The 20,760-nt window shown below is 41.0% G+C and overlaps 1 protein-coding gene across 2 annotated transcripts in view; it reads right to left on the reverse strand.

The window, feature by feature from the left end:
* DUSP16 (dual specificity phosphatase 16) overlaps positions 1-14,128 on the reverse strand; it is a 66,192-nt gene extending 52,064 nt beyond the window's left edge. Inside the window, exons 1-2 of one of the 2 annotated variants that reach the window (XM_031603194.2) lie at positions 13,982-14,128; positions 5,113-5,237 (exon numbers count right to left, since the gene is read on the reverse strand). The gene's annotated coding sequence lies outside the window, so the exon portion shown is untranslated. The remainder of the gene's footprint in view (positions 1-5,112; positions 5,238-13,981) is intronic. The other variant, XM_031603193.2, reaches the window with a different exon arrangement.
* Positions 14,129-20,760: the final 6,632 nt, after the last annotated feature.

Below are 20,760 nucleotides of genomic sequence, written 5' to 3' on the forward strand. Positions count from 1 at the left end.
GGCACTATTACTACTTGACTCCTCCAGCTGGCAAAATGGCACTGACATTACAAAATGTTTGAGGTCAGCTGAAACACTCTGTATATGAGGAAACATAAGTTGTCACGAAAGAATGAGAACGAGGAATCTTTTCCTAATGGAAAATAAAATCTAACAAGCCTTGAGAAGTTTGTATGTCGCTGTTGAAAGGAGAAGAACAAAAGAAAGAAGGAAGAAATCACTACGAATTTTTTATCCAGGAAAATCTCAGAAACCAAACAGGAATCACAGAGTTAATGTGGAAAAGGGGGAAGAGTCCAGTTAATGCTGCTTAGAGATGGAAGTAAGGGAAACACCACACCAAATGCAAGAGGAATCTGATTTGACCAAAGGCTTGTACATTTTAATTTACTCTTTGAACCATGACGAGATGTGACAAGGGACATTTTGGATTCCTTGTGTTTTCTTCATCTGGAAATAAGAAACCAAGCTTTTCCTCTACTCATTCTCCAGCAATCTTAGTTCTAAGTCAGAAAGCCAGCTTATCATTTATGTTAGTTCATTGCTAAACACAACAGTGGCCATAATGTAGATGAGCTCACCACACTCATGGAAGAAATCCTGTCAAAACAAGTACCATGTTGTTAAGTTTCAGAAATGGGGATTAAAACATTGTCAGTACACAAAATCCTCAATTCAAGAAAAGAGAGGAAATTAGAAGCTGCATGTTTAGCTCCCAGCTGAGTCCAAAGTTACAGAAGTTATATCTACCACTTCACAAGGCAAGGGCACAGGGAACCAGGGAAGAAAAGAGCTGTTATGCCTAAATGGTAACATTTTCATGATGTTACACAGGCCAAATAAGCATATCCCAGAAAAAAAAAGTGAATTGTAAAGAAACAGAAAATAGAGAAAGTGCCAACAGATTAAAAAAAAAAAAAAATCCTTAGGAAAACAAAGAGTATCAGATTGGAAAATGCATTAAAATAATAATAAAAAACTTAAGAGCTGGTGCACAAAATGTAAGAGTGTAATTAAATTCAGTACTAACATCAGATGGTAATAATAGCTGAAAAGGCAAAAATAGATTTCTTTGCAACAGTCCTTCCCACACTGGATGCGGGCAAAAGATAAGTTTGAGATAAACTAAGATTATCTACTGCCAGGGCTGACATGTCTAATGAAGAGAAGATAAAAATGATTAATTGACAGTAAGTCACCATCTCTCTAAGAGTCATGAGGAAATTAAAAAATGTAATGGCTGAGCAGATAACAGAAATCTATCATTCTTATTCAAGTGAACTATATCAGAATAGGTATGAAATGTTTGTAGAAACCTATTTAATTTCTCCTTTAATAAATATTAAATTGATCATAGTAATAAAGTCAGTGACTTTCAGTATTACAACAATTGATTATAAAGTAGCCACAGAGAATGCACGGATAACCTCAAGATAGGCATAAATCAGCATAGTGTAAGAAACAGAGGAAGACACAGAATCACCTTTCTCCATCTCACCTGAAGCCACCATTAAATTCACCCATGTATCTTGGAGCACACCAACTCAACTGGTTAAAGGAACCTTATGTAGACTTACTAGAAAGTCTATTTTGTAGTTGTCTATAGCAAAACGTTCCAAGCACTTGGAAATACAGGAAAAACATAGTATAACATTTACATACACAAACCCATTTCTCACCACTGAAAAGATGGAAGAAATTAAGAGCAGTAGTAAAGAAGGGGAAAAAATAGAGAGCTGTTGGAGAGGGTCCAGAGAAGAGCCACAACAATGATCAGGGGGCTGGAGCACCTCCCCTACGAAGACAGGCGAGGGAGCTGGGCTTGTTCAGCCTGGAGAAAAGAAGGCTGCAGGGTGACCTCATTGCAACCTTTCAGTACCTAAAGGGAGCCTACAAACAGGAGGGGAGTCAACTCTTTGAAGGGGTAGATAACAGCAGAACAAGGGGAAATGGTTTTAAGTTGAGGGAGGGAAGATTTAGGTTGGATGTCAGGGGGAAGTTCTTTACTATGAGAGTGGTGAGGTGCTGGAACAGGCTGCCCAGAGAGGTTGTGGATGCCCCATCCCTGGAGGTGTTCAAAGCCAGATTGGATGGGGCCTTGGGAAACCTGGTCTAGTATTGAATGGGGAGGTTGGTGTCCCTGCATGTGGCAGGGGGGTTGGAGATTCATGATCCTTGAGGTCCCTTCCAACCCTGGCCATTCTGTGATTCTGTGAAAAAGTCTATGTTGATAAAAATGATACTGGATGAAGTTATTGGAAATTAAGCACTTTTTATATTAATTCTAGAGCTTTGCACCTGGCTGCATGGATGTGACAGCAGAAGGCTACTACAGTTAGCTTGTTTGTACAAATCCAGGTAAATTTGCTGTATGTCAATAAAACTCAGTCTGCATGGTCTGAAAATTTTTTCTTATTTTTTTAAAAAGTCTCTTCCCTGAATGACAGAAGTCCTTGGTTGACAAAAACATTACTACGAACAAGATTAGAGACAGCACATGCTTACTCTTGCAGTATAGCAATGCAAGCAGCTATACAGCAAGAAGAGCTCAATTTTGACACAACCTCATAAAGATGATTCTGTTACCACTACACTCAAAGTAAATGTAAAAAGCACTCAAAAAACAAAACAAAACAAAAAAAACAACAACCACCAAACACACAAGTTGAGACAAAGTATATTAAAAAAAAAAACAGTGATCATTAAAAAGTCAGAAACATCACCTTAAGAGAAATGGAAACACTAAAATGAGTTCCAGGTGTAATCAACGCATCTTCCCAAGCAGGTGGCTGAGATGACATAAGAAAACAACAAGTGAAGAAAATGAGAGCTTCATGTAACAACTCTGAAAATGCCGATCCCATTTAAATTACTAAAATGAGGGAAAAAAGGAAAAGAACTAAGACAGGTAGAAAATAAATAAGCATTACTAGCAGTTTTTTGGTTTCGTTTTTGCTTTTTTTTTTTTTCTTTCATTTTAGCAAATAAGTATGGTATCAAAGAAATGCTTTCAAGTTTTCAGTAGAAAGGGATTAGGCTTTCATGCCAATTTCCTTCTGAAGACCAGGTAATGATCAGAAATGAAAAGCCTACTCAATTAGATGCACTAAAAGCTATGTAATGTGCAAAATCTATCTGCCAATTTCAGATAGCTACAACCACTAAAGCTACGTGGTCAGCATTCCATGAAGACCATGCATCTGGATCTTCTAGATTTGCTATTCAATGATATAGCTAAGGAAGACGTTTGTAAGAATGCTTCTCTTCAGTAGCTAATTCACTGCTGTTCTCGTTATATAAAATATCAAGAATCCCCGAAAGCTTTATAAAACATAAGCTGATCTGGACAGAGAGTGTATGTGTGTATATATATGTATTTGTGAATGTGTATGTGTGTGTGTGCATGCTTATATAGACACTTGCTTCTAAAACTTCTCATTGCATTCAAAATTTTAAGTCTGCCATAGGAGTGAAAGACCATCTAGAGGCACGGTCTGCACAGCAGGTTTGTGGGTTGCTTCAAGCAAAATTTGAGCAGTTTAGCTAATAAAACAAAACAGGCTTCTCGCAAGTTCGTCTTCTGGCCTGGCCTCAAGAAAAGTATGAACAGCCACAAGAATTATGCTAGCAACAGACTCAGAGCTGCAACTAGTGGCAGAAGGGTTATGACAAGCAGCTCAACACGGTAACCTTTTCTACCTGCACAGCTGGATACTTTGACAACAACCACCTTTCTACTGTTTCTCCACTTTGTGCATTCAGATGAAAACACCCTGGGACAACTACTGCTTGTGCCTGCACAATTTTCACACCAATGGGAGCACGTAACAGAACCCAAAAGTGTTAGAAGACAAACCTAAGGAACCTGAGGAAGCTTGCACGTTCGTACCTAGAGCGTAGTTAGAGAACATCAGCTTAACTGGGCATATTTTAGAAGCATACAAAGTTTTCCAACTTTCTTTTTGTTTTAATAAAAGGTTGTTTTCCATCAAAAATTACTGCCTATATACATCTAATTAAAAATAAACTCCAACATTAATTCACTAGCAGCACGAAGAAAAGTCGTTTCACAACAGAAATGCGTAGACAGAATTTTCCCCACTCCTTCCCACCCTCTCAGTCACAATGAAAGACTTTATTTCAAGAGCATTCTATTTGAGGACTAGATCTCCGAAACTTACAAATTCCCAACAAGAAAATGTGACCTATGATACAACATTTTGAAATCAACTCATTCTTAAATATTTACAAATGACTAGTGATAAAGTAACAATACACAAACACATGTAATATTACACCCCAGCAAGTACTACATATTTATTCCAAACCAGCATTCGCAGTTTTGAATATGTATGTTCAGTTACATGACTTATAAATCTAAAATGCAGACTCAGGAAGGCAAACCACACAGCTCATCACCATTTAAATTTTTAGAAGATTTTCTCTAGACACACAAATAGTATTTAGTATCGTGACCTCGCTGGAAGATACACTTTACCCTAGACTGCCTAAACCTTGTCATTCACCTCGTATCAAATGGTTCTTCCTCATACACAAAGAAAATAATTCTTCCATTATGTGCTAGAACAAGTTCAGTACTACTAGCCAAAGTGGAATGATCTTATCCTCTAGTCATATTAGAAGTGCTTTTCCTGTAACTTGAAAGGCTCATCATCATATACAATGCAGATGTTTTTTTTAATAACGATTTTCATATCTGTTGCCTATATTTTCTTCATTTTTTCCTTTATTAGCCCCTGTGGTGCATTTTTTTCCAGTATATGATCAATATCTTCTTTTCCACTATTCCCTGTTCCATATGCATGTCTCCTTTCTCTAATATTACCAGTGACAGTAATGCTGGTACCACAGAGATATTGCAACTCAACGTACTGCTTCAAACTTCAGCACCAAAAAATGTTAAGCCTGAATATTTTTTTCTCTAATGCAATTCAACGGCATTTTCAATAGAAGCAGAAGGGTCCCAGCTCTGTCTGCATACATCAGATGTTACTCCATTTTGAATTAAAAGTTTAAACATAAATCAGCCTATTTTACTGCTTGTAGTGAAGCTGAGAGAGGTGGTTATACGGTGGTGTTTAATTACATTACCTTAACATCACAAAGCAGATGATCTATGCAACAAGTGTCCCATTCCACCCCTTCAAAACAGTAATGCTATTTTATAGCAGCAGGTACACTTCTCCAGCTGAGCTTTGTGGTGTAACAACTGACATCTGAAAAAGAGAGAGACCTTTCAAGGAGGAAGTTACACATGCATGCTTTGACAATACAGACAGAAAAAAAAAAAACCAACAGAACAGGTAGATAAGTGATAACTAAGAAAATAACTAAGAAAAATGTTTGGTTGTACCAAGAAGTAAAACTATCACCGGGAACAAACATTGAGCACTCAGTAAAAACATCTTAACTTGGTGGATATAAACAAGATTTTTGTAAGCATGCTTTATAACTTGATTAAGTAAAGATATGCAAAAATGCGTGACAACAAGGTATCTACTCCAGTGTCAGACAAATTCCTAACCGTGGAAAGTGTAGTATCTATCAATCTATTTATTTAATGTTGTTGTTTTTTTTCCTTTTTCTTTCCTTAGCACCTCTAACACCTGCCACAGGCATGAAGTTTTTTGTGTTGTATGATCACATCAGTACAGAGGTTACTATTTGGTCAGCTTGCACACACCTCAAGAAAATAAGAACTGCTTGGCTTCACCTTCCTCTACCCCCAAGTCAATCCATAACCTACTCTCGGCTTTGAAATATTCAGACTTAAATTATCAGGAACCTTGATTTTTTCGCAGTAACTGTCAAGCTATGGAAGACATTTTTCTGCTAAAGTAGATAGATAAAGGAAAAGGAGAAAAAAAATGAAACAATGAAAACATAATTGCAGGACTCAGCAGCATTTAAAAACCCCCCAAGTAAACACTGCATCTCTCTAAACTAGCACTTGCTAACAGCGTCACTGTACTCGGCTCCTTCTGTGCGCCTGTCACTAAGCAGCACGTCAGAACAGATAGTCCAGAAGTTTCCTGAAAGGACAAGAACCGAACCTTTAACCTGCACAGGCTCTCCCTTCACCACCCACATCTCTGATTGCATTACATCTTCATTGTTGACTGAAACAGTTGACAAAGTCAGGGACTGAAAAGAATGTTCTGCCTATTTTAATGCAAAATCTTGAAAATCTACACCACAGCTCAAATAGAGAGATCAGACGATCGCTAGTGGAACTCTCTCAAAATACCGTAACTAAAAGAAAAAGATTTAGTTCTCAACAGCAGATGTGTTCCCACTTAGCTATGCAGACATTTCATAGCCGCTCTGCCATACTGGCCTATGTCTGGCTGTATGAATAAAAATAGCTAATGTGCTTGCTTGTTACGCCATTAAATAAAGAGCACAAAGGAATTGCCAGTACTGTTTTTGTCCATTAAAGGCAATGGTCATTAATAGCTTGCATTTGTAGAAGGCTGTCAGAGGAATAGAATGTCTAAGCCTCCTCAGTGTTTTTCTATCAATTTAACCATACATTAGGCAGAATTATACTGCACGCTTCCTCGTTCCAGCATAGGTCACACCTGCAGGTGAGCTGGCAAGTCACACCAGTCTCAGCCAGGAAAAAAGACTCCAGTCCTATATAACTGAGGGGCAGAAAGATGTGTTCTTGTCAAGAGAAGAGTACCCTGGCTTGCAACAATGCAGGTTAATTGATATGCTTTTTTTGCCGTCCTGATTGGTATCTCAGAGATTTGCTTGCTATTTGTATTACTATTCTTTCTCATCCATTTTATGCTTGAAGAAGTTAACTTTCTTTCAGCTATATTCTATGAAACAGGCAAGAAAAAAGACTACTCATATAATCATGTCTGGGCTGGATGAAGAGATTTTTTTCAGACATCTTCAAGTATGTCCACCTGGAAATCACAGCAAACATGCTAAATAAACTATAGTGAGGAAACAGGCTGCATCAACTAGGCAGCATCTAAGCACAGATTACCTAACAAGCAAAATAGAGAACTGGTAGGCTGACAGCATGCTGTCAACGTGTCATCCATGAAAAGGGGCGGGATCTTCAGCAGTGATGCCACAGAAGGGTTGAAAAGGGTTGAGCAGGGCAGCTCACTCCACTGACAAGAAGAGACTAAAAAAATGCATAAATATACATATTCAGATGAAAAGTTACATGCAAGGGAAGAAAAAAAAAGGCAATAGTAAGAAACATAGTGGCAAGGGATGCCCCATCTAGAGGAATGCAGAACTCATCAGCCCTCATCAAGATTACCTGTTTGCCTTCAGCTGATGTGTCTTTCTGAAACATGAGGTCATGAACCTAGGGACCAATTATTGTTGATTATATCTCTCCAATAAGACCTCCGAGAACTCCACATAGAACTTGCAAGGTCCTAAGAAACTGAAATGGTGCAGGATTAGTTTGGTACAAATGGAAGAACTTACTTGGTTCTGCCACTATGAGAAGAGAGTTGCCATCAGTAAAGAGCTCTGAATAGACTATGGAAAGAGACACTTTCACAGCCTGTCCTTGATTTGGAGCACATCCTTCTTGTATCCAAGAGTCTGGGAGAGGAGGCCTACTGAAAGTGGTGACACCATTTGTCCCCTAATCAAGATTCATTTTAACAGACTTGTTTGAACTAGTAATAGTCCGATGCACTATGGTGAACACCATACTTTTTTCCTGGAAGATTTTAATTAATTGCTCAAAAACTAGCACAGCTTTATAAATCCCTGTTAAGACCAAGATGAAGTTCATATGCTGCTTGCTCTTATTTCAGAAAGGCACTTCTAAGAACAGTGGGGTTACAAGAGAGACTTATCAGAGTGCTTTTTCCCATTCCAGATCTCTTTCCTCCTGGTCTTCTGAGTCTAGATTCTAAAACGCAAGAGAAAACACTATGCCCAAGCAACATTTTTGAAGAAAGAAGGTATGAAATCCTAACACTTAAAGGCACGTTCTCACCCGTAACCAAATACTTGCAGGAACCGTAAGGGTGATAGGTGCTATACTTACTCCAGATAGCATTAATACAGTGACTGAAAAACAACCTCCTACCCATTTCAATGACAAATATGTTCTCAGTGTTTGAAATTAAGGCGGATGGCAAGCTGTGAGAACCTATCAGTATCTTTGGACATATTTGGAAGCGAGTGTTTAGAAGATGGATAACTACCATACTTAAAGGACCTCATAAGGCCTAGTGAAAAACACACTATCAAGAAAGTAATTCACTTGTAAGAACCTCTTGTGGGTAGAAACCCAAGTCCTGACATGGCATTTGTATCTTTAAAGACTATAGTGAATGATTCTTACTCATACAAGCAATCAAGAAGCAAAAACACCACCTGGGCTATTAAAAGTGTGGTGTTTATACCTCTAACATCATGAATTATTCAGCCTTCAAACATGCTTTACTAGGAGCCCGATATGAGCAAAATGCAGTAATGAATCAGTTTCATCTGGAATACTCTTGGGGGAGAGAGACTAGCTCTCCTATTTTGAGAGAAACATCTCTGTTATACATACAGAGCCAAAGACTTCTAATCTGGTAGGCTGAACTAGTTATTCAAACTCAAGAACATGTGCATAAAAGGAATTTCAATACAATTAGTCTCTGTTGTCCACCTCATTTTATGCTCTCTGTAAATTTCTCATTCCAATGTTGCTACATTACACATTCAGACCCATCTTCTTGCCTCCCACATGCCTTTAGTAAGACAAAGACATTAAGACAAGCTGGTAAGGATGCCTAAAAAAAGAGCATTTGCACAAACCACAAGCCTGTAATTTGGTCCGACAGGCTTATTTCATAGATTATTCTAGTAAAGCAAAATCACAGGAAGTTTATGAAAATGAAAAATGACACTATTTTAGTCTCAATATTGGAAATCTGTTATCATGATTTTCTGTTGAAAAACTGTAACAGAACAGCTACCATTCAGTGAAGAAAATTAGAAAATTTTCACCCTTGAAGCAGGTTACCACTCATAGCAGCATGTAAGGAAATCATACAAAAGAAAGATTATGTGTATTCGGAAATAATGAACACTTCCACTTGTGCATCTTATTTGCTGAACAACTTATAGAAGTTTTAAGCTGAAGCTTAAGAAAAAAAATGAGAGTATAAACTCATCCGAGGAGGTCTGTGCAAGAACTGATCTCAGTTTCTGAGAACTTGTACTACATAGGGCAAAATCAGTTAAAAGAACAAACCACGGAGAAGCTGCATGCTGCCTGTACATGGCTCATATTGTGACAAATAAGAAGCAGAGATAACCAACTTCCTCCCTCTGAAGGACCTTGTTTCAGCAGTTCCTTTGGTACATCAACGCAGCACAGTGTTACAGCCTCACACCATGCACGAACAGAGCAGCCACAATGCATGATCTTGGGCAAGTTTGTCTCAGACCAGGTTCTTTCACATCCCTGAAAGAACCTGGGCAGCCTGTCACTGAGGAACCACTCTCTTCCCTCTTCCCTAGCTTGCCCAGTGATTCAGTTTTGTTTTTTTTCTTTAGTCTGCAGAAGCATTTCATAGGGACACAAAATGGAAAGACGCCAGTCTTCTCAAAGCCAACTCTGAGTAGGTCAGCCTTGGCTCAGCAGCAGACCACATAGAGCAGTGAAAGGAAGTGCGAGGCCTTGAATTCATGCCTGTGTTCCCTCCTGCCCTCTGTACACACACCCCAGATTCAGATTTTCTTTGATCACTGAGCAATTGTAATTTACATGTGATCAACATAATCTCTACTGAAGATCATGATAGCTGCCAACGGGCCCTGTACATAAGTAAACCAAGAAGTGCTTTATTAAAACTACACAAACCTAGAAGTTAAGATGCCAAACGTTCCCATTAATGTGTGTTTTTGGCTTCTTTCAGGTGTTACAGAAAGCTACAGAGCAACTATAACGGAAATTTCTTATTTGGAGCTACCAAGTGAGAACCAATCTAAATATGTGATAAAGCCAACGAGAGTAGCAGTAACATGAATGTTCCTGTTCTGCTGGCATCCTTTGACCAGAAGCAACTCTGTATGAGTTCAGGCATCTCCACTTAAAGCCTTGCCTCCTCAGCCTCCAGGGACAGTTCCATCTCACATAGCTTTCACAGGAGGGCAGTGATGTTATTCTACTAGTGATACAAGAGAAAAAAAACAATGCACTCGTATCTGAGGATAGGGTCTCTGGGGCAACCTCTAGAAAGCAGTCTGAAATTGCATTGCTCACTTCTCCCTCACGTGAAGGACTTCTGGTCTTCAGTAACACCGGCCTTAGCTCAGCCTTGGTGCACGCTGCCAGGCCACCTATCATTCATGCCTTTTGACATGTTCAGAAAGCAGAGACCACGTGTACAGGCAACCCACTGTCCTATGAGTGCTGTGTTACCCTTGGTTTACAAAGAGAGACACCAAGTAAATCACAAAAATATTACTGACATTGGTATTTAGAACACTGATATGCAGTTGCTGGTATTTAAAATATTCTACAGAAACGCCACATTGCTACACTAAGCCTGGAAGAAATCCATGAGGAATCACAGGGAGAGGATGTATCACTTGATGCACCAGGGATACTTCTCTATTACCTAGAAAACCAGCTTCTTGATAACACTTCTTAAACAAAGCATAGGAATACTGTTAAAGAGTCACAGGCAAAATTATACAAGACTGCATGGAATTTATTGTTAAGATGAGAAAATAATTAGAAAAATAGAAACCTGTATTATTCCAGTAAGTTAAACAAAAGAAAATATTTAAAAAAAAAATTAAAAAAGAAGAAAAATGGACTGGCAAATCCCCTCCTTCCACCACTTGGCCTTTGACTTACCTACTCTGTACAATCTGGCTATTAAAGATGGTCAGCATGTCAAGAATGACCATGATGCTTTCCTGACCATTTTTACATGAAAGGAGAAAAATAGCCCTAGAAAATTCAACAGGCAAATAAAAGCTGTCATCATGACTTGGTTTTCTTGAAGAAAAAGTGCTTCGAGAGTATCTACAGCATTTCTTGGAAAATTTGTTGTTTTGCAAACACTTTAGCTAGTTTTGAATTGGCTCAGGGAGAAAGGAGATGAACTTTGAGAAACTGTATGTGACCAAGCAAGGCACTCACCCTGCAAAATGCTCTTGCTGCACAACATGTGAGAATGGAGCCCTCCTGAAGATCAGTGCAAGTAGCAAAAATCAGTGACTCATTTGCCAGTACACCATTTCTCAAGAGAACTAGCACACAGCCTGTGTTTGCCTTCCAATGGCTCCATCAAGCCTACCTGATCCCTTATAGTAGTTTGCTCTGAAACTAATGCCTTCTATTTATTTCTATGTAGACTACAACAAATATGAAGAGCACAGTAACACTATTTGATAGAGCAAAATCTCAGCTACGAGACACTATTTTTCAATATAGCCACCACCATTAGCTATCCATTTTCACCAGTGATGAACAAGAGCCTGCATGCCATGCTCGTAAAACTCTACAACAGCAGAGATGACCCATGGTCATTGTGCCACTGTTAAAATGCAGCACCCACCAGCTCGCTGACATCCACTGTTCAGTTTCCAGCAAGCATCAATGCAGTCAATGGGTGCCATTTTTTCCACATGGTGTACTTTAATGACCCACCTTGGCTTCATGTGCATTTCCATCTCTGACACCATTTTGTCAGATAGCCCCTTTGCTGCCATTTGTCACACCACAACAAAACATAGGAGAATACTGATGGGAAAGTTCAGCCCCTGCTGCCATACCACCAACATCCACCTCCAACATCATGGGACAACATAATAAAATTAGGAGGCATCACTTTCAGAGCAGCTCTCATACTGTTCTTGAAGACAGCAGTGCAGCATATCAGTTCCCACTATGCAGTCTCCAGCATTTCTCTACAGAATCATTCCCCTACACTGGCAGCTTTTGGCCATGAAGAGGCAGGCACAGGGCCACCTAGCCAAAAAGGAGCAGGGCACATGGAGACGTACCTATGACTCCAGCCATAGCTGGTGACTATTATGTACTTGAGAGTATCTTGAGAGTGCTGGCTAGGCAAATGGAGCTTCTGGAGAAATCTATTTATTAACACATTCCTAAACAGCCATGACCCTTCCTATGGTCAACTGAAGCTATTCTAGCTAAAAGAAACATCCCTGCCAGGCTAGCTGACTTCACTAAAAGAAGAGCATACATTTTACAGAAACAGAACAAAAATAACTTGAGCTCATTCTCTCCTACAAAGGTTGTTCTGGTGTGACTAAAACTGATTCTCTTTCATCCTATCTGCTTAGGTAACAGGTAGCTAACAAAACAAAACCAATGGGAGCAGGATGTATTTATGTATCTATACACAACATAGGATGAGATTTTTAATGCTTGGTAGGACTTTGTGGACCTTCACACGTGTATTAAACCATACAGCATTTGTGACTTCCACCTCTAATTAGCACAAGAACCAACACCTTCTCTGCTGCTTTTCCTTATTTATTCATTTAGAAGGGGCACAGAAACTGTATATCAAGATATACTGAAGCACTACTGCATTAAACAAGTATAATGACCAGGATTTATAACACCTCAAACTTTTTTTTAGATTCACTCCTAACAGTATTAAGAAGCATACTCAGTAACTACATAATGTACTTTTGAATATCACTATCCTTTATATCTTTAGTGATTCAAAACTAAAGCTAAAAATACACAACCATCCTGTTGCATACTTCCTCCACATTCAAATAGAAACCCCCAGGCAACTAACATAACCAACAACCGTGATCAATGCTTCAATTTCCAACGGGCAGCAAGATGAACATCATAAAAAAGAAATTAAGACTTATTATTTTTCCACCTTCCCTCAAAACACAAGAGTCTAAACCAAGTCCCGTTTGGTCAGTTGTGACTTCGTAAGTTCTCCATCTACCGAGCCACATGCTGCCAGGAATAGCATAAAACTTAAAGCAACAAATACAAAATCATTCTGGTGTTTTGGAGGTTTTTTTTTTAAGGTTACAGAAAGAGCCCCCTCCCCTACTCCAAGCACATTCTTAGAAGGAATATTTCAAACTACTTTTAGTTTAAAAAGTGCAGACAGATCTATTTATTCTGCTGGGTATACACAGAATGTTTGAACAAAAAAAAAAAAAAGCCATAGGTCAGACAATACAGCTTACTACGACTACACCCTCTGCTTGAAGGAAAACCAAAAGATCGAGTATTATTTCAACCAACTGTAACAACAGTAACCTCAATCTTCCTTGGTTTTGCTTTCTCAAAAACACCCTTCTACTTGACATCTAACAAAATGTATCTGGACGCTGAAAAATTCTACCGCCGGTCAGGCTTTGCCACAGGCACGTCCGATACACCTTGTTCTGCACACGCTGATGTGCACCCAGCTCTTGTTCTCCCCGCAGGACTTGTACAAAAGAAGTAAAATAAGATCCGAGGGCGGTATTTGTCGGGCAGTGTCCTAGCACCGGTCACAGAGCTGCGGGTTTATGTGACCGCGCTGTCAGGTTAACAATTTGCCTCACTCTTTGATTCCACAGCAGCCCTCCATTTTGTCAACCGACTCAATTTAAATGTTTCCCAAGTTCGGTTTAGAACTTCCAATTTCTCTGGGAGTCCCGCGAGGCTGTAAAAGCATCCTCGACCTCTGTGAGCGGCGAAACTCGTCTTCGGAGCCAGCACTGCTCGCTGAGCTCCGAAACGCGGCCGCGCGCACCGAGGCTCTTCGACGCGCCGCCCGGACGCCCTCCGCAAAGCCCTGCGGAAGGCAGCGGTCCCTCACGCAGCCCTGCGCGGCCCTCTCCGCTCCGAGGCCGCCGGCCTCCCCCGGCCCCGCTGCAGGCAGGTGGCCGGTGCCCCTCTCGGAGGTGAGCAGGGCGGTGCGCTGCGCAGGCCGGGAAGAGATGCCGCCCCCCGCTCCCTCTCAGCCCCTCTCCTTACCGGGAGGAGGCGGTCAGAGCTGCCGGTGCAGGGCAGCGACCTGCCGGCTGCAGAATCTCCTACGGAGGTGAGGGGGCGGCGAGGAAGGGCATGGCAGAGGAGGACGGGCGGCGGGAGCCGTCCCTCACCTCCCTCCTCCTCCTCCTCCTCCTCCTCTTCCCCGCCCAGCCCGGCCCCCAGCCCCGGCCCAGGCGAGGTCCCGGCGGCGGCCTCTGCCGGCACTTACTGTGGCACCTCCCCCCGCTCCCGTCTGTCTGACTGCCTGGCCCGGGTCTCTCCCCGCGGCAGGGATGAGAGCTGGTACCGGCCTCTCACCGCTCTGCCGCCAGAAAACAACTTTCTGTCTCCTTCTAGACGCTGGGGAAGCGCCTCTTTCATACAAAATTCATCCTTCTTCCATGCAAAAAGTAAGGGAGAAATTAAAAATAAATGTATTAATAGAAGTAAATGGTCTCGTTAGGAGGGGGAAGTGTGAAGGTAGGAGGGGAGAAAAAGGAAATACTGGGAGCTTTCCCCCCCCCTTCTTCCTCCCTCCCTGGATGGCTTGAGAGAATTAAAAAGGGACGGTGGGGGAGGAAGTTTGGACGTTTTTGGTTATTTATTTTTTCAGAGTCTTCAGTTCCCAAAAGGAACCGAACAATTACTAATAAACGGGTAGAGCAAACAGGGAGAAGGAGAATGAGGAAGGGAAAGACAGCGAGTTTTGCTGGTCAGTAAACTTCAGGCTGCTGGGATGAGGTCATCGGTGTAAAAATAAAGCGATGGCGTCACTTGAAACCAATCCCAGTGAATGAACTCAGCCGAGGGGGGGAGGAAGGGGAGGGAGGGAGGCGAAGAGGGAGAACGGAGCTTCGCCAGGAGCTCGGACAGCCGCGGCCGCGCACAGCGGGCTTCGCTGCGTGGCCGCACACGGACCGGGGAGCTCCGGCTACAGTCCTGCCGTGAAGCCTAACCAGCGCTGAGAGGACCGCGACGGCACAAGACCTCCGCTTCGAGCTCCCCTTCGAGCTGCCCGGGTCGGCCCCTTGGGAGGAGCCAGGGCCGCCGAGCGATTCAAACGCGCTGCCGCTCCCGCCCTGCTGTACCGGGATGGAAGCGTTTCATCCGCGCCGCGCGGTTCCGTCCCTTTCTGTATACAGTCTGTGCTCTGCGGGCCGGGCCGCAGCGATCTCCGCTCGGTCGCCGAGGCAGGGAGGGAAGGGATGGATTCGTGTTCCAGCGCCCCTGGCCCTGTGCCAGTCCCGAGAGGTCCCGTGGCCTCTCTGGGCCCGAGCCTGTGGTGGAGATGGACGCAAGCCAAGACTGCACTCAGAGAGTGGACTGTGCCATTGTGGCTCTGGTGCTGCGCAAAGCACAATCCCGCTGGCTGAGGGGTCTCTGGTGCCACCTTCCTCCTTGGCCAGAGGTGCTTCAGGTGACTGTTTTCATCTCCCCAGAAGTAAAGCTGTGTGTGATAGCATAGTTAAGTAGGACTTTAGGTCGTTCTGCTGTAGGGTAGCTTGCTGTGTACTGTTGGCTCCATGGCATGCTAAGGACTTTCACCCTTTAAGTAACCTTCAAGTTTTAAAAAAAAACACCACTGAAACCAATAGCATGAGGAAAGTGAACATTAAGTCTAAGCTAAGATACACAGAAACAATTGTTTTGTCTAGTGTTTACATTCTGGCTACTACTAGCTGACAAACTACTCTTACATCCTTCAGGGGTCTGCTGGATGATCTCTGTCCTACCCAGTGTTCTGCAGACCTCCCACACCTGGAGATATCTCAACCTTAATCACAATCACCTGTCAGTTCTGCTGGGTATGTAGGACACCTTACACTTTAGAATTCAAGCTCTGGTTAGTCTTTTGCATCCCTATGCCACAAACTCTTGGAAGATATCAAGAGGAAGAAGATTAATTCACAGATTCTTATGCTCCAGGAGCTGTCTCTTCAAATGAAGTACTTTTGGAAAGACAAATGCTTATCACTCACAGGAAAATGTTTTGTGTGGTTGGTATTTTGAATTGTTCCAAATAAATTATGTTCTGGTTGTTCTCGTCCTGAAAGAACTGACTGAAAACCGCCTTGACAAGGGCCTGGCATTAAGATGTTTTGAGCTATCTCTCAAGAGGAACTCTCTTTAGCAGTCATACTGAACAGCAGTATTCTCTCCAAAAGAGTGCAGAACGTGTGGAAGAGAGACAAGTCCATAGTGAAGCCCTATCTGCATAAGACACTTATCAAAGAAAGATCAGAGCCAATGAAGAAGTTGTGGCAAAGCAATTTGCATAGATGTATTTACTATTTTCTATGGATTTATCTTGAAGAAGCTCAACAGATCTTTGCCTTCTTGCCTCAAGTAACCAGTAGCCCAAAAGATTCCTTTTGTAGCCCCCCGCACAGTAACTAGTGGCTGAAGAATCTACAAGTGACCCGTTTCTATGAAGGAGAGATGGGAATGTGCCAGGGAAACTCTAGGCGAGAGCCAGTGACCCAGCTCATTCAGACAGAGGAGTGCAAGAACAAGTAGTTCCAGTATCGTTATCCTCATAAATAGCAGTGGCACCAGAAAGGGTTGTGTGCTGAGGAGGAAAGATGTTTGAATTCTCTCTTCCCTTTTATCATCTGAACCTGGTCACGTGTTATATATATGGAGTTCTTAATGGGGAAACTGAAAAAGTTTCCTGATTGTAAAACAGTAAGCAGAAAAAGGACTTGTGGACTTTTGGAATATTTAATTTGTAGCTTAAAAAGGATGTTTACAGAAAAACCTTGGACAGCAAGGTAAAGCTTTTCCAACACAGTCAGGATTTCTTTTCCTAATATTCCTAAGAGATGCAACTGAACCACTGTTACATTACAGTTAATTTTTGCAGGCTGAGGTAGCACACAAACAAGTAGTCTGGCAGGCTCAAACACATCAGCATCTGCCCTTGCTTTGTTAAGGGCCATACTCTTTCCCTCATCTCTGCAGCAGGCTAAACATGCACATGCTGGCAGTTAGCATGCCTCAGCCAGCAGGTGGTCACTCATGTAAGAGCAGTAATTCATCTGAATATTGGTCTAACTTCAGCCTAGATTTTTTTTTTATTGAAATTTTTTCTTTCCCCTTAACTACTTGCCCAGCAGGCTCCTGGAAAGGAATTGAAATGCATTCACAAACCACAGATCAGGCTGTAGTTCCATAAACAATCAGAGATGCACACCTGAACCATCTGTGTGTGAGACTGCCTGTCTGACATTCCCTCCCCAGCTTTCCAAAGTTTTACTAAGTGTCTGACAATATATATATTTTTTTGCCTTAACACGCATTCTCTTTTTTTTTGGCAAAGCAGTGATGAAAGAGTTAATGTAATTTCTAGTGTCCATTTATCAGGCTCAGAAGGTAAAAAGACTTGAAGTGTCAGCATGAGGTGAAACAAGGGCAAAAGATATGACAGTGGCTATCCAACAGACTGTATAACAGCTTTTGAACTTTGACACTCCCCAATGTCCTACAGTTCATATTTGGCTTCTGTCAAGAATGACACTGCTGCATGCTGCCCCTGTTGTTTGTGGAACAGAGGGGGAAAATGGATGTCTACTTTTGAGAACTGGAGGTTATGCACCTTGTTTATAAAGCTTTTTATTTATTTACGTGTACAAGCCAGCATGCCTGACTTCTTGTCCCTTTTCCATCTAATACTTTTGCTGTTTTTGTTTTGTGGCAATTCACTTGGTTAATCAGTTATCAGTGATTAAACATGGGAAAGAGGATTGATAGTCTGAATAACGTCATCATGTTTTCTGCACAGTAGAAAGGAGTGGCTACCCAGAGGCACCTCTTGTGAAATAAGTGAGAATCAAATTTTAAGCACAGAATTTACCATGCTTTAAGGTCCCTGCATGGGCCCTCATTTCCCCCACAGGCTGAGGCTGCTGAAGAGGTTACTATCCCCAGCCAGCTGCCCAATGGCAGCTGTCACAGCCATTTTCTGCTAAAGGTTACCACCTCACCTAGTTGCAAGCTACTCATGCAACCTGCTCCCAAACTTGTTGCAGCCAAAGTCATCCAGAGTAGCTTAAGCACTTTAAATAGTTGGTGTCAGCTGAACTGGTTTGTTTTGGCTGAAATGGGTTAGGGGAAACCCAAGTCAGCAGATGGGAAGTGAGGTGATGACCTTTTTATGGACAGCTTCAGAGACATTGGGTAGTTTGGTCTTATCTGCTTTCAGAGCAGACTGCTATACCAGACATATCTGCTACAGACAGCTCTTCAGGGTATCTAAAAATAGAAGGGTTGCCGACATACCTACGTTGAAACATTCATAGCATTTTTAGCTACCACTAGTTCTGTTGGCATACAGAACAGGGTATGGCAGCTGCAGATTTGTGTGAGAGCAGCAATGGGAGTGAGGATTAGGAGAATGGCAACCATTAGAAATAGAAGATGTGGGAGTGAGGGTAAGGAAAAGAACAACAGAGAGGAGAGTTTGCAAAGTGATCAGTTGGAGACCACAGAACTAGGGAAGAGGAATTTGAGCAGTGAAAAACGTGGGCATCAAAAACATAGAGTGCAGAGTTGCCTTGCTTAGAGGAAAATAGTGAGTTGAAACAATTTGCATCTCCCCATTTTTCTCTTCCACGTGTGCATAAGACCTTCAGAAACTTCACCCCTCCAGAGGATCTCAAGAAAGAGCAGCCTCACTGCTCTGTTGCTATGGGTAGTTTTCATACTTCTGCTTCCCTGTAGCTTCTCCAAGACTGCCTGAGTCAGAATATGTCAAAGAAGCTGGAGTTTGTATGCAAGTGAAGAGCTCCAGGCTCAAAAGAGATGCATAGTTTTGAGCTGGTCTCTATGATAAGACAGAGCAATATACCTGCTGTTTGCAGGACAGTGGCAGAAATATTGAGGGAGAGAAAAAGAAAGGAAAATTACAGGAACTACAGAAAGTACAGTGGCAGAAAAAACTGGAGTTGTCAGTATCAGCTGCATGCTTTCCCTTATTGCCTTACCAAAATATCTTATATCCATTACCCTATTGGATTTTACATGATTCCTATCTTTATAGTTTCTGAACACTCTTCATTTTTTGTAAGCCTTCTGAAGAACAGAGGAGTGTCGTTATACCATGTTTTATGGTTACAAGAATGAGTAACTGAGATAAATTACCTTACAGTGTGGTAATATAACAAGCCAGTTGCAGATTGGAGAAGTAAATAAAGTTTTCTTCAATTCCAAATCTAACCACTGATTCATCCTTCTCCCTCTCCTCTTTTACATCTCTCAAAGGAAGAGTAGCTTTTTTATTTTCCTGAGCATACACATTTAGTAAAATCAAGAACTTCGACAGAAGTTCATTGGCTTAGTTTGCAATCTGAGACCACGGAAAAAATAAAACAACTAAAAAAGCTATGAGATAGATAATAATTTCTGATTCTATAGACAGGCTTTATAAAGCTTAGGGAATATTGATTGATCCTAATAATCTTATACAAAGAAAAAGGGTTGCTGTTTTGATGCTATTTCTGTGATTATTTCTGTGTGAAATAAGATTACATGTTGAAAATGCATTTGAAATTGGAGATCATAATAAATACTGTTTACAGAAAAAGAGCATAATAACATTGTCATCAAGAAACAGAATAATGAAATACTGTTTTCCAGAAACAGCAAGTTCGGACAAATCTACAACAACTAAGAAACCTAACTAGTAACATTTTTTACTTTTCTGCATGTCTAATGAGAAAATATGTAAAAACAGCAAATCACCAAAATAAATGGATAAATTACAAAAAATAAAAAAAATAATAAAAAAATCGCATTCCAAAAATGAAGATAATCATCATAATAATCACTCCTCTCACCTTGTTTCTTTAACTCTTACTCACTGATAGTCTCTTGTCTGTAGGCTGGAGTACTGGTATTGAAATCAGCTTGTAATGGGCTGTAAGCACAGATGGTACAAATCATCATTGCTCAACCAGCATTTAAGTAGCTATGTCAATTTATATTATCTGAAGTGTAGCTTCATATGTTCATGTTTTGTTCGTGACCAATGATGAATCAGAACTAAAATGTATTTGTGTTTATTATGAAGGCAACATAAAATGTATGAGGTCTTTGACTATACATATCCTTCCTTTTAACTACTTCAACACACGATAGATCGTTATAGTAAATTTTCTACCTTAAATACATTTTAGACTTTTTTTTTTTCCTTACTATTTGTAACAGTGCTAAGATCTAATGAAAAAGAACAGCACCCGTAAAATGCTTTAAAGTTGTGATATGTGAAATGTAATCTGGGTCAATATTAAAACATGAAATACACAGTTACTGAACTGACAACATAATGAAGTAAGCTCACAATGAGGAAATTCATTTCAAAGTTTGAACATAGAAAGTAAATAATAATCTGTGGGATTGAATGCCAATTTTGCATAGTTTTATTTTTATGATGTGAAAAGAAGAGGAAATTTTCTGGCAGTTTTTGAGTTTTCACCATTTTTCCTAATCTATATTGTAGTTTCTGCCTACCTTTCACAATTCCTGAGACTAGCTGATATTCAAAGCCTTGTGGATTTGATGGACTGCTCTTTATGTTATCTCTATTTCCCAGTTGCATTTTGTGTGATGCAGTAATACTCAAGCTAAACGATATTGTTATTCAACTGCCTTTGAAAAATGCAGATTTGTCCTGTGTGGAATCATTAAAATGTTCTTAATAGATAAAAAGAGCCTTATATCAAAAAGGAAAAAGATAGGCAAAACTGTGAGGTAAATAAAGAAAAACTCTTGAATTCATAAAGAGG

This window comes from Phasianus colchicus, chromosome 1, assembly GCF_987193195.1.
Source record: "Phasianus colchicus chromosome 1, bPhaCol1.hap1.1, whole genome shotgun sequence".
NCBI classification, from domain to species: domain Eukaryota; kingdom Metazoa; phylum Chordata; class Aves; order Galliformes; family Phasianidae; genus Phasianus; species Phasianus colchicus.